This window comes from Oreochromis niloticus, linkage group LG16 (genome assembly GCF_001858045.2).
Source record: "Oreochromis niloticus isolate F11D_XX linkage group LG16, O_niloticus_UMD_NMBU, whole genome shotgun sequence".
NCBI classification, from domain to species: domain Eukaryota; kingdom Metazoa; phylum Chordata; class Actinopteri; order Cichliformes; family Cichlidae; genus Oreochromis; species Oreochromis niloticus.
The window spans coordinates 23,268,608-23,283,543 of NC_031987.2; positions in this window are offsets into that span (position 1 = coordinate 23,268,608).

Genomic DNA, 14,936 nt, shown 5'->3' on the forward strand with positions numbered 1-14,936 from the left:
TTGGAAAAGCCTGTGGAATTATTATCTGCACGACAAAACCTGACTTTCTCAAGCCGACTTTGAAAGGGAAAAAGGATACTTCAAGCTCTGTAGCAGCAGCATAATATAAATCCTTCCTATTGCTTTCCTATTACCCTTAAATATGCAGTTGATTAAACAACTTCACGGGTTATTAGCTATTTATAATATATGGAAACAAAAGCTATTTTTATGTGCTGCATGATGGCACGGTGACACAATTATTATGAATATTAGAAAACAATGTTTCTGTTATCCTCCTTAAAATCTTTTATTAAGCGCCTGACTTAAATGTCAAAGACTTAATAGTGTTCAATATTTGAAGATATGCTTTGATAAAATCAATAAAGCCATAGCCAATATTATTGTACCATAAAAGTTGCTCTATCAATTAAATCCTCCCTCCCAAATATGTGGACGGACCTGCATATCACCTATTTTGTGTCATTCTGCCTAAACCTTTCACCGGGTTCCGCTATTGGCACTCCACTCACCCGTCCATGTGGCGTGGGTAGGCATATAGAGCAGACTTTCAAAGCAGTGCCATCTCCATATGTTCGCCACGATAATCTTTTATCTGCCATCCCGCACTCTGGTTCACTCCCTTTCCTCGCCCGTGGCAACAATTTTATTTCTGCATCAATTAGCACAGTGATTAATGCAACAAGCAAACAGTTTAGAGGTAATGGCACACAATTAACATCTTTCCCCATCATAAAGGGTATGCTAAACACTCACACCGCCGCTTTCTCTGCTTGGAATAGAGATGTGTTTAGTCCCTAATTCGTATGCTCTCGGATAGAAGTGGTGTGAGCCTGGCTTTGTGCTATGCCATCACCACATTAATCTAATTATAGGTAGCTGAAAATGAGTCTTGCAAATCAGGATTGTGTGTGTGTGTGTGAGACAACCTTACTCTCCACTCCCACCCCCAACACTTGCGCACGCTCACACACACACACACTTACATTGTCCCCTAAATGAGAGAGTGAATAAGAATGCCTTCGCTTTTCAATGCACCGCCACCATGCGAGCGCCAACCCACTCTTCAAATGCCAATGTAGCCGCTGAAAGGCACCATTCACTCGCTTTGTGTCCAAACTTGTTGCCGACTTACTTTTTAGCAGCAACCCCCGTTCCCTTTCTCTTTTTACTGTTTTCTAATTACAAACCAATTGGCACTGGGAGGGTGTGCATGGGTAAATAGAGCTGTAGGGGCCTGTCATGTGTGTAGTAGTGGAGAGAGGTCCTCGCAGCGCTGAGGGATGAGATGATTTGTTGTGATTGACAGCTACCTTGAGACTGGCCTGATGGAGTTGTCAAAGCTGTATGCTAACAGACTGTTTCCTTACCACTGCAGATGTACTCTGCTCCGCTGTACTGCACACACACGTGCACATGCACATGCACGGCATTTTCCAGCATCAGGCACATCATGGGAACTCAAATATTTATTAGGAGAACGGTTTCTTAAATGCAACGTGAGAAGAGCCATTCTGCTTTTTGGGCTCATTCTAGTATAAATAAGCTTTTTGTACTGACAGCTTCACACTGCCACCTCTTCCATATCACAGCCTTGTTTTTTCTGCAAAGCCAAGACAGAGCTGTATTTGAGGGTGCCGTCTTGGGCTAACACCGGGTGTGTGAATACAATGGCAATCCTACATCTGGGAACTCAGTGGGAAAACTATCCCATTTCTCACTTGTGCTGTTAGACGAGAGTGTTCATTTTTACAAGGTGGATAGTGTTACTACAAAATGAAGTTGTGCAAAATTCCCTGTGAAAATCTGGTTATGAGCATTAGCAGTGATTTTGACTGATACTATTCATCACATGGGTCCACTGAGAGTCAGCGGAGCAAGTTTGTTTATGGTGGGCTGGATCCCTTCCCACCTTTGGTAAATGCAAGTGGAGAGGCAGAAAACTGAGACATCTTTTTTTGTACTTTAATAAAGAGAATTAACGTACAAAAAGGCATCTGAACCTCTTTGTTCTTTATACAAATTAATGCTATGTTGACTTCTTTTTTCAGGCGAGTGAAGCTTGGCTTGTCATGTTGTTAGAATTTAGGCATTGTAAAATAATGCGTGTGAGCTTTAATGGCAAAGATGTGTCAGTGGCTCTCGTTCTGCAAAAGGGGCTCAGCTTTAGCGGGGTATAGAATGACCAGCCTCACTCTGCACCATGTCACCGGATTTCTCCTTTGGCCCCAAGTCTCTTTTCCTTTTCTCCCTCTTTTCCCTCTTGCCTCCTTCTCCTTGCAGTTATTCATCTCGGGAACAAAGGCTAAGTGTTTAGCTGCGAGCCAGATCAAGGGCCTGCTTCTTCCTCCCAGGAAAAGGTATAATAACAAACATGGCCGACGCTGAAATCAGCCATACCTTCTGTTGCCTCCAGACTCCCACATCTGTGCCGCACCTCTCTCTGTCTCCCACACAGCTGCTGCCGAAGCTGTGGAGGCTTCAGCCCAGTGCCTCCAGGCTCCCATTGCCTGGGAGTCCCCTGGGACGCTGCTGACTGGCACCCAGACTGCCAACCAAATGATGGATCCTACCAGGAGAATCAGACTTGACAGGGGGAGGTGAGGCTGCAGGAGCGGCCACCACTGAACCTGAGGACGAGGGGCAAATGCGGTCAGCTGCCTCCGCTCCCGTTTGTGTGTGAGTGTTTACATGCAGATATGTTAATGTCTGTGTAAACACATGCCGTTGAATGGCCATGTCTGTGGGTGGTTATCTTGGCACATGTAGTCAAGTCTTTTCCTTTTTTTTTTCTTTTTTTTTAGTTTTTTCGCTCCAGTCACAGTCTCCATCTGGACCCAAAGTATTTCATTAGCTGTACGATGTTCCATTTTACTTTGAAAGCTGACAAAATATCAGCAGTGTTTGACTCTTAATGCTTATCACGTATGCTTTTGGACCTTCTCTAAGCTGACAGGTGTCACATGAAAAATGCTGAGGGCGAGCATGCAAAAAAAAGTGAAGAGAGTACAGAATTAGTAGAGATTTTTAATTAAATTCGTTTATTTTAGGGACTTATCATCTTATCAAATAAGTGGTAACAGGTGAGTGAATCTTTAAGTCTCAGTTATTCAAAAAAAAAGCAATGGAACGACAGAGAAAAAAAATGTTGTAAAACCTTTTACTGGGCTCAGCATATTGTTTTGTCATTTCTGGCATGACCAGTTTGATCTTGTGATACCAGCTGGATGAAAGCTTCATTCTTGCCCTGCGGCATCCTGCTGTGCCATTGCTTCAACCAGACACTGTGATGTTAAGTGACTGCTGTAATTGTTCTGCTTGTAGCTCTTACTCTTCAGCCATCCAACTGGCTCCTACCTCCTGGTTGTGCCACATTGCCCTCATGGGCTGTCTTGGCATGGACCCACAACACTCCCCCAACCGCCCCCAGCTCAAAGACTAAATAGAATTGCGCAGTTTGGTATGCTGATGTGAAATGTCTTTACAGAAAATAAAGATTTATTAATTATTACAACTCAGTGCTGCTTAGAATTGGGTTCACTGTGCCCTCACTCTTCAGAAATCATTTTTACAAAGTGTCTTTCGGACATGGTGTTGCCGATCCTTCTTTTTTCATGCTATTTATTTATTTATTTATTTTTCTTTTTTTTAATGAACAGAAATCTGTCAAAAGTCAGTGATTAAACCGGAGCATATTCTAAATCGCAGACCTGGATAAAAAAGAGAAGAGTTTGGAAAATATACGTGTTTATCATGTTCAGTGAGGATGAACAGATCCTACTGCTGTCTGAGTGTTTGATAGCAGGCAGCGATTTCTCCATCGTCATCTCTCTGAGAGATTATGTATGCACTCAAATACTCTTGTTGCCTCATTTACCCTTGCTGACTATGCCAGCAACCCCCGCTCCTCCCCCCCCCCCCCAACACACACACACACACACACACACACACACACACACACACCCTACCCTTACCCCCACCTCACTACACACAAACACACAGAAGAAAACAAACAGAGGAGAGGGGTATAAAACACAAGGGGCGGGTTGCTTACTGTACTATACATCAAATATTAAATTGTTTACTATGGCAAATAGACTCATCTTAGCGCAGTCTGTTTGAAGTGACAGTCAGTGCTGCGAGGAGTGGGTAAAGTGGATCAGCCCTTGTCATATAGTGGGGACCGACTACTGTAACTGAGAGGCTCATTTACCATTCACTCAGTTGTGTCTCTTTTTCACACACGCTTGCTGGAAAGGCACCCACTCTGCATTAGTCAGGGCTGACTCTGATTTCTTTTGCTTTTGGGTGTTAATGTTGGAACCCCGTAGTGGTCTCCGTCCGTTAGGCTTACGTAACAAACGTCATACAGTGAAGAGAAGGAGGAGGAGGAGGATGAGAGGAAGAAGAAGCAAAACAGTGAGAAATAGTGAAGAATAGTAAACTGATCTTCAGAGCTAAAAATGTAGGGGGGAAAAAGCTGCAGCTACCACACCGATCATCCAATCACCAATCCATCTCCTTTTACCTACAGGCTGTGAATATACAGTGAATATACGCACACACACACACAGGCGTGCATGCATGCGCACATGTATGTACAGCACACACCCAAAGCCAACCATAGGGATTTGTCTGTCTGGCTTTTATCTTGCCTAACCACCAGTAGTCAAGTCAGGAACCCGGTGAATAATTCACTATATTTACCTGCTCCTCTCTTCAAGACTTATAATGTTTGTATTGCAGTGCAAGTAAATGAATAAATAAATAAATGAAGCACTAGGTGAACATGTGAATGCATAAAAAAAAAGCTAAAGGAGTATAGGGAGGCAAGGTCTCAGCCAGAGGTATGTTGCCATCTTCTGGTTCTGGAGTCAAATTTCAGGGAAGACAGTCATTTTCCTTCCTGAGACCCTTAAGTGCTCCATCTTATATTTGTGGCTTAAATGTAAGAGATGTGTATATTCTTTTTATTTTCCTCATTTGACATTGAAAATGTTGCTGCAAATTAGTCAGCAATCACCACTCTGCCCCGGTTAACTCAACCAAAATAAGTTCACCTATATAGTTTCATTAAAAACGTGTCAAAATGTTCCAGTAAATCACAATCACATGCGTTCTTCTTTGAAAACCCATCCTGACAGGACGCCGTATTTGACGTGTTTTCACAAGTTGTTGCCAGAATTCAGGTGCCTTTCTTGTTCATCTAATTTGCATGTATGATTATCCACATATGCCCTCCTGTTCCACGACTGCTTCGAATATGATCTATGCTGTGGCAGGGTGTTAATTGGCTTGGCCCTGCAGTGTGTGCGTGCATTGGTGTGTGTGTGTGTGCGTGCGCTTATGTTCCTCTTCACAAATGTTTGCCTATGTATATGTCAGCACGCTGACAGTGTGAGCAGTGTCGGAGCCTCTCTCCGTGGCCCGGCACATGTGGCTCTCCTCCAGTCTGAGTGGCTCTTTCCTCTGTTGCTAACATGCGCGCTGTGCCTCCCCTTCCCTGTCCAGCCCTGCTTGGCTCTGTGAGGCCCTGTCTGCCCGCCGTGCACAGGGCCTCACCAAGCTTAAGAGGGTGTGCTAAATTATAAAACACTTAAATAATTCTGTACTTTAAACGTATTTGCTTAGAGCAAAGCTGTTGTGGGGAAATTCTAATATTATGCTATTTATTTACACAATTCAGTTATCCAAACTAATGATTTCAAACACACTGAAATTAAAAAGCCGCCAGTTATCCGTTGCTGCACATTTTTAACAGATAATTTTCCTCGTATTTACCATGTGTGTCCTTATCACAATAAAATTCTAATTAATTAGTGGCGAATTTAAGCTTCCCTCCAGCTCTCTGTTTCAGAAGTATTTGGAGACACTGACACTTACATTGTGATAATCGTTCAAGTCTCAGCTGAATTCTGAAAACAAGCATTAATCCCCGCACAGCTTAATAGAAAATTTTTACTCTACATGAGTGTCATTGTTTCCCAGACTTTCCCAGCCAACTCCTGCGGTATTTGCATTCGTTCCATTGTTCTTGTACGAGGACGCCTCGTGGGATTAACTGTGTGCCTTCCTCCTTGGTGACTGGCAATTTCACCAGTCCTGTTTCCTCATGTTGCAAGTGACGTGTCCATGTCGAGCACCTGAGTGTGCACCTGAATATTTAGCCCCAAGTGTTCATGGAAATGCGTCTCTGTGCTCTAACGCAGTACATGGACCAGAGACATGAGAGTTACTGTTTCCTTCTGTGTCCAAAGCATTTGTCTGACTTTACTTTTGTTGCTTTTCTGTCCATTGTGTGGAGTTTTTGGTGGGGTCAGCGTGGGGTGCCGAATGAGCGGGATGCCACGCTGTGTGGGCACATGCCCCAGAAAGTGCCAGAGGACAATCAACATTTCCGCCAAACACACACACATACACACACACACACACACACACACACACACACACAATCTATTGCCCTCTCTGTCTGTCTCTCTTTTTTTTCTCCTGTCTTTTCCCAGTATCCCTCCTTGCTCCTTTTTGCCTGCGGCAAGACAGCTGTGTCCATCAGGCCATGATGCCCGTGACATGGGTCACACACTAAGAACCTAGTAAGATCATGGCAGCGAAGCAGCTCTTCTAGCTGTTTGTGCAGTGAGGAGATGTGCAGAGGCTCCCTCATGAACACGCCCCCACCCTCCATCCCACACAGAAAATCTGCTTCTTTCAGTGATTTTAGGAAAATATAAAAATATGCTCATTATCGCATCTGCAGTTATTATTTTTTCACATGTAAGTAGAGCTCCGCATTCAGCATATTCAGACTGAGAATAAACACATGCATATCCTGTGCTTTAACAAAACTCCTGTAAAAGCGATTGTGTGCTACAAAAAAACAACAAATTGCTGCTTTGTTGTGAGATTGTGAACAGCGAGTTACTTTAAAAAAAAAAAGAAAGAAATGACTGTGAAAAAAACATTTACACAGAAAATAAAATGTAGATTGTGAGTAAATAAACAAATAACTCAACACAACGACTGAAGAAAGATTTCTGTTGATTTATTTTCAGTACACAGGCCTTGCTTCACTCATTACTGACAAATGCTCCATTATGGTGCTGCCAGCAGTGTAAGTATCAATGTTTTGAATGGATCCACATTAATGAGCGTCCATCAGTCACCTCTGAATTAGATATATTATGATTTTATGGTGAGTGTGAGCTGGGCAGAGTTTTAACCATATACACTTTTAAAATCGGTATATATATATATATATATATATATATATATATATATATATAACATAGTAAAAACTCTGTAATGTAATACTGTAAAAAGTTCAGCATATGACTTTTTGTTATAGCTTTTATATATAACTGTTTAGGTCCAATTAAAAATACAAAAACATTAATACAGGAATAAATTAAAATAATACAGAACTTTAAATTATACATTTAATTGTAAAATGTAGTTTTTTTAAAAATCCAACTGAAAAAATTAATATCAAGTTGAAAAAGCTATAGAAATGTAACAGGCAAACATCTTTCATTAAAGATTTAAAGCAAAGGCAATTGGTAAGTTTTCAATGAAACTGATACAGGTAAATATCCACAGTGAGATCTGAAACTTTACATAACTGCTTGAATCTGGTTTCACTGTATTCATTTCCAACCTTTTATTTGTTTTTGAACTTTAATACAAAGTCTAAGTGTGTAAGTTCATGTCCTTGCATTTACACTAGTTTCTGTCTCAAGTGATACTTAGTAACAAATTTAAATTTTGTTTCGTTGTTGTCCCACTGAAGGTTTTTTTTTTAACATTAAAATTACAATTATCCTGCTGTTGGTTATCCATTACCCCGGGCCATGTGGACTTTTATTTACAGTAAAAATATTGTCACATATTGCCACAGCTGCTCCAATTCACCTAATGTCGAGCTTTAAGGAGCAGCTAAAAGCTTTGTTCCAACAGCTCTGCTTCTTTGATGTCAGGGAACTGGATATCCCCCCAGATCTGGAACACAGTCCCTGAATAAACACTGTGGTCTTGAGGTTAACTTGCAGAGCACTATATAGCCTGAATACTGAAATCCATACCGCTTGAATGACGGTGCCTCCCTCACTCTTCTCTCCCTTCATTCATTCACTGCTTTCTTTCCGTCTCTGCATCGAGCAGCTCGTGTAAGTTGTGTAGTGCGGCAGCATGTGCTGTCTCTCGGGCTTTCTCTCTTTCCCTCTTGTCCTCCCTCTATGTCCCGTTTCACTCACAGAGGTTCATTTGAACAGAGGATCTGTGCTCTTTTTGACCTGTGCTTGTCAGTGTTAATTGTATGAGTTTAATTACAAAAACACATTTAGCACATTGAAAGGGGCTTTAAGTTAAGTCCTTCCTCTTCAGACCAAACCTCCAGGATTTAGATGTGGCTGGGCTGTATCAGCTATCTGAGTCAGATTAGATGTTGTCTCTTATCTTTTGAGCTGCCTTTTTATTCGGCTGTCTGTCTGAGGCTTTTGCAGACTGCTTAGATGCTTCTTAGCACTGCACTTCGATTTGTACGAGTCCACTCATTGCTTCCTTCAGCAACGAGTTCCTTTTTTTTTTTTGCTGGTTTACTTATTAAATCAAATCTAAACTAAAGAGAACAAAACCCAATAAGTTTTTAAAGAGGTATAATTTATTATAATATGTATATTTTGTATTAAAAATCTGAAAAAGGACAATTATTTAAAGTAATTGGATAAAATTAATTTGGACAAATGCAGCAACAAGTTTGACTATTTTATGGGAGTGTTTGTGCATGGATTGTTGGTCTTGAGCTCTTTTTTCCTGTTGCAGATCATTGCATTTGCAGGGATTTAATTAAATATCCAAAAATGTCGATCTAAACCGAAGTTAGAAATGCACAAAAATCACTAATATTTAAAGGCTTACATGAAAGATTTTAAAAGTTTGATTTGGTTAAATTCCATGCCGTAAAAATGGGTTCAGTTTGTGAAAACTGCATAATGACATAATTCTGCAGCAGAGACATATCCAGACTTAATTCCAGGCCATTGTGAAGGAGCCAGTGAAGCTCTGTTTAATCACAAGGATTTGTCATGTGATTGACGGACTGTTGACAGCAGTATTGGGGCAGTATTTAGCAAGGTCTCAGGACCCCCGTGGCTAAAGTGAATTTTATGGAGACACTGGTGGGTCGCTGGCATAACAAGAAGTCAGGCAGTTTTTAAAGCTGATGCAAATGAAGGTATTTCATGTTGACATCTCACCGTCTGGGGTGTGATAGTTGATCACTTTGTGCATGGTGGGAAAACAAAAGTGCATGCGAGGCCAACCCCACAGCATAGTCATTGTGAGTGTGTGTGTGCTTTGTGTGGGCGTGCGTGCGTGTGTGCAGTTACACCCACCACTGTCCCTCTCTGTGTCTGCGAGCAGAGTAGAGTGCATTAACAGACCTGATTTACAATGTATGGACGCTGCGGACTGGAACGTTTGTAGTTACTAGATATTTGAGCGCCTGGTTTAAATTGCTTGGATTGAAAACAGGGCGAGAGGCTAACGGTCATTTTGTGTGTTTCACATTATAAGTTTAAAAATTAAACATTCAAAAACACCTTGTTTCTGTTAGTTGTGTCAAATAATAAAGACAAATTTATTACACAATTTAACTATAATTAGTAAGGTCTCAATTTTTAAATGCACTGAACTTTTAATTTTATTTTTAATATGTTGTCATTTCTTTATAACTTTTTCCCTTTTTTCAATTTGCAGGTTTTGATTGCATCTTTTATTTGTGTGATAATAATCTGAAATTATTACAGTTCCTGTATTTGAGAAAACCTTTTTCAGCTATTTTTTTCTGGGAAAAAAAATCCTTGATGCTTATTGCATAAATTACAACAGAGACATCAAAAGTTAATTTAAGCTTCAATATCAACAAATTATTTAGTCACATAATGTGTTTAGGAACAGAGTTTCTAAGATGATATTACACTTTATCCCTTTTCTACAGGGCTGATCCTTTAGGTACTGAATTTTCTATATCAGCAAAGCAATCTGTAATTCATAAAAACATTTTAAATCTTCATTCATGACATGTATCACACATTTATGTTAGTAATGGGCCATGCACTTCCCCTCCACTTACGGACATTAAAACTATTATTTAGAGATGTAGCCTCCTTTGATTCTTTATCTGTGACCCCCAATCAGGCGTGTATTCTTCCCCTCAGAAGTACACGATGAACAATATCCCATAAAGGACATGTAGAAGGTTTTTTCACTTTTTTCTCTCGGGTCCCGAGGTCGGGGTTTTGTGGGCAGCACTGCCTCTAGGTGTAACACCGAGAACTACAGTCCTGTCAGAATGTGTAATAAATTTTAATGATCCTTTCTGTGAAACTGATGAAGTCTTAAAAAAAAGAAATTTAAAATAATATATATAATATGTTTATATTCACAGACCTGCTTATTGATGAAGCATCATTTTCTTGTCATTTAACTGTATTTCCATTTGTCCAAGTATGAGATAGGAATCCTTCTAAGCCATAAATGAAAAACTATCACAAAAAGCATAAGTCTTGACTCGCATAAGTGATTTCAAATTTGTCTCTTTCCAATGAAAGGATAAAAATGAGAATGAATGAATTGCGTCTCTGAGGTTTAATTGCTTTTTCATGATCCAGCAATCCTGCAGGAAAATGCAGCGTAAAAAAGCCCAATTAGAGTCTTTTCACTTTGTGCTGGAGACAGCAGGGTTCAGGCTGATTGTCTTTCTCTGCTAGTTGCTCTGCTCCAGAAGGTGATACTGGGTTGGACCCCTGTTACCCTCCGAGCCTTCTGTTAAATTTGGCAGAAAAAACACCGGGGCTCAAGGAAGAACAAAGGCGTGCTGGTTTCGCCATAGAACCAGAAAAAGAATCCCTAAAGAATGGATTAATTCGGTCTAATCGAGGAGACCCATTCCATGCTCACTCTAGCAATGAGAGCTATTGGAGCAAGCAGGAACCGGCTCTCCTCCTTATTTAATAGCCTAAAATGGCTCAAAAGTTCTTTTCCGTGTAGTCTCTATACAGCAGATGCTCTGCATTAATTGGTCTATGAAGGCCTGACCCGGGGTTCTGTGCAAAGGGTTTAGGAAGCAAATTTATTATTTGCTATAACCTGGCGTGCATGATGTGCGCTCACGAGGGTTGTGTTTTAAAATACAGCGCGATACAGTCCTTAATGTTCAGCGTGCTTCGGGGGAGCTGATGTTTGGGAGGTAATGTTTTAACAGCAGGTAAGTCCTAAACACCATTCATCAGTGGCCTGCTCTCTCCCCTCATCCGGCCACAGCCATGACTGATGGGCCTGTCTTTTGTATGAATGTTTAGCACAGTGGCGAGCCATATGCCACTGGCACCAACTCCTGCCCACCAACTCTTACTGTAGAGAAGAAGGAGAGAAAGAAAGTAGTGGGAACGACAGGAGAGAAGAAATACTGGAGCCAAAAACTCGCAAAACACACAAGTCTTTTTCCCCTAAAGAGTTACTTTACTCATATGAGCCATACTTTTTATACAGATAAATAAAGCGATGAGAAACCCTCTCAGTTACTTAAACACCCCCGTGCAACATGAGTGCATATTTATTTACATATACTCGTCTACCTAGAGACAGTACCTTGTGGTAGTATTGGAGATTTTAATAAGAGTGGTGGTGGTGGGGAGGTTAGAGGGGAGGTGGTGCTGATCCATCTGTCCCAAGCAGCCTCTCTCCCGGTGCTGCTGCCGCCCCCTCGTGAGAGTAGCACAGCTGTTACTGGAAAGCCCTACTGTCCAGAGAAAGGGGCCCACACTCCTCCCCTCCATCCTGCATCCCTCTGTCTCTCCAGCCCTCCACCTCTCCGCCCAAACACCCCTGCAAGAGGATGAAACGAACCAGCAACCCCAGCCACTGTGCAGTCAGCCTGTGCGTCTGCAATTTCAAACCTCTTTAGATCATTTTTCATGCTCACCAGAAATGAATAATGCACACATTAACTGGTGCCAGTTAATAAATTTCCGTCTCACTGCACTATATTTTTCAATAAGGGTCTGGCTGCTTCGTTTTGTTTTGCAAAACAGTCTCATAGGGCTCCCGCTGCAAATTATCCCAGTCCTCCCCCAACCCACCCACCCACCCACCAATTCATACACAGCCAGAGAGACTTTCCTTGCTTAGAAAAAAAGTGATAAAATAATTGTAAGCTGGTATATTGACCATTTTGTTTAATCCGTGATCATTCATAGCGCTTTTCTCAGCTGAAGATAATACACCGCAACATTTTTCACAAGAGCGCATCCTCAAAATTCAGCCCCCAGGGCACCACTACATAGAAACAGAATCAATCTTGGGGAACTTCCAGGCTTTGTCAGGGAGCCAAATTGGCAGACTCTGTCCATTATATCAGTACAACAAAGCCCCGACTAGCATCTGGCCACACTGGACACTTATAGCCCATCTCTAACTATTAATCATTGGCCGCGACATCACGGACTCTCGAGAGGGTGGCAGGGATGCTCTCTTACAGAGAGCGCTGCTGAAAATGCCAGGGCATGTAGACGCGACAGTCCCAATGCCCACTGACAGTAGCCCTCCTTAAAATGACAGAGTCCATCCAAGCCAGACAGACAGAGTGCTGTCAGGGAAGCGCTGTGACAGGCGAGGAGACCCCTCCGAAAATGCCACTGTGCCCTAGTGGCCTACAGTGCTGTAGTGCACTGGTAGTATCTGTTGTGAGGTCGTGTCATGTAATATGATCTAGATGAAGCGGACAGGGTGGGTCCCTCTCCAGGATATGGACGGGGTGTCAGACAAGCTGCTCCTCTAATAAGGACTGCCATTCTAATGACCACTCAGTCAGCCTAACCTCTGACCCCTACTGTTATAAGAAACAGAGGGAGGGGCCGGTCGGGATGGTGGGAAGGATGTGGTTCAAATGCGCAGTATTTACATCAATTAGACAGGCAAGATGGAGGTGCCCATCAGAGCCCATTAGGATCGTTGTGGTTGGGGGGAGTATAAGGGAGGGACAGCGAGGGCCCTACAGAGGCCCAGCAGACACATCACAGGACTGCCCTTGATCGCATCCTGTCACATTGATGAGAACTCTCTCAAAACCCCTCTTATAGCTATAGAGCATGTTTGCAACCGTGTGTGTGTGTGTGCTCCTTTCCGCACATACAGCATAGTTGAACTCCACTCCAATTTAGGGAGTCTCCAAGTCATTTTTTTTTTTCAACTTGACCATCACATTTATTCCCATCGCCGCTTCATTTAATACCTCAGCACACTGTCATGTAGCACTTCTGATAAGCCCTGTGATTCTTTATTTTCTTGGTGGTGAGGGGCGAGGGGGCGTTGCTTATCAGATGCAAAATAGCACACCTGCTGTTCCAAAACACCCTCACTGGGTTCAAATTAGTGCTCCCCTGCTTCCATTTTTTCCCCTGTCGAATATGCGGCAGCGACAAAAGGGTGACAATAAGTTTTTTCATAACAAGTTTTGTGGCAATCAAAACAAAAACGCCTCGTCGAATTTGGTATTACAGATTTTTGAGCGGTTTTGGCTTTGAACAATCAGACGCGATTGCGCCTAATCCATTGATTATAATGATCAAAAGTCATCAGTGTGATTAATAGAACACAATAAAGAACCCCACCTGGGAGACGATTTCATTATATCATTGTGATGGAGCATCCAAGCAGTTAAAAGGTGTACAGTGAAAAACCCACAGAACAAGGAGAAGACTTCATAAGGCTGTAGTATCCCATCTTTTATTAATGTCACTCCCTAGGACAGCAGGTTTTTGTCAGTCAGAATGGATAATGAAGATGTTGGCGGGGCCGGTGAATCCATCCCTTTAATACTCACATATTTTATGATAATGAAAGGTATTCAAAGAATGATTATGATAAAAGTGGGCTCCCCCACTGGTGTGCCAGCACAGCTGTGCAGCTAGACAGTCAGCTGCAGGCACTGAATGAAAGGATCACACAGAAAGTAAAGAAAGGATCCATAAGTACATAAAGCGAAGAGCTGATGGTTGTGTGGCCAATCGTACATCGGCGGCGCTGCGCGTTACACGGCGTGATGAAAAATAATACGAGGGAAACGCTTTCAGTGCTGAATGTCACTGTCCAAATGTTTTTTGATCTTCTTGCGTTTGCATTCGCTCCATAGCATGAAGTCTTTTCACTGCACTGACCTTTGCCAGTCTTGTTGAAACGCATTTCATCTCAAACGAAACAATGCTTAAGAGTGTGCTGTGTATACACTATAGGTTTTTGTTTTGTTGGGACTTGCAGATGCTTTATACGTCCACCACTGACTTAAAGGAAAATAAAAACAGGCGAGTAACAAAGACATATCTTCACGTGTCGTCTCATATTTAAGAGCTCATATACACAGAGGATATTGATGGTCGTGTGTGCTGTGCCCCCCACCCCCACAATGTTATCAGTAACATCTTTCAAGCATCAAAGCATCAACTGGTGTATTGTACTTTATGTGCAAACAAACTGAGCAGCCCCTAAAGCAAAGCCATACCACCCCACCACGGCTTCAAAAGTTTCCTGCAAGCTGTAGGAAGCAGGTGAAAAAATAGAAGTGGGTTGAACTTTGACCCCGGGTGCACACTTGTTGACTGATGTTCCACACTGGGGTTGCCTTTTCCCTCTTCAGCGTTCTTCAAGAGAAGCAGGCCCATGTGCGAGAACGTATGTGTGTGCGTGCACGCATACTCCCCCCCTGGGAGATAATCTCCGTCTCCCTTTGAAGGTTCTGTGCTATAGAGCTGTTTTCATACAGCACCGGCCATGGGTTTCCTGTCTCAGCTGACCTCTCATCTTCTCGTGGACACTTGAGAAAAACGTCCAAGCTAAAAAAAAAAAAAAAAAAAAACCACCTTTCCTCCATTAACTGCAGAGGT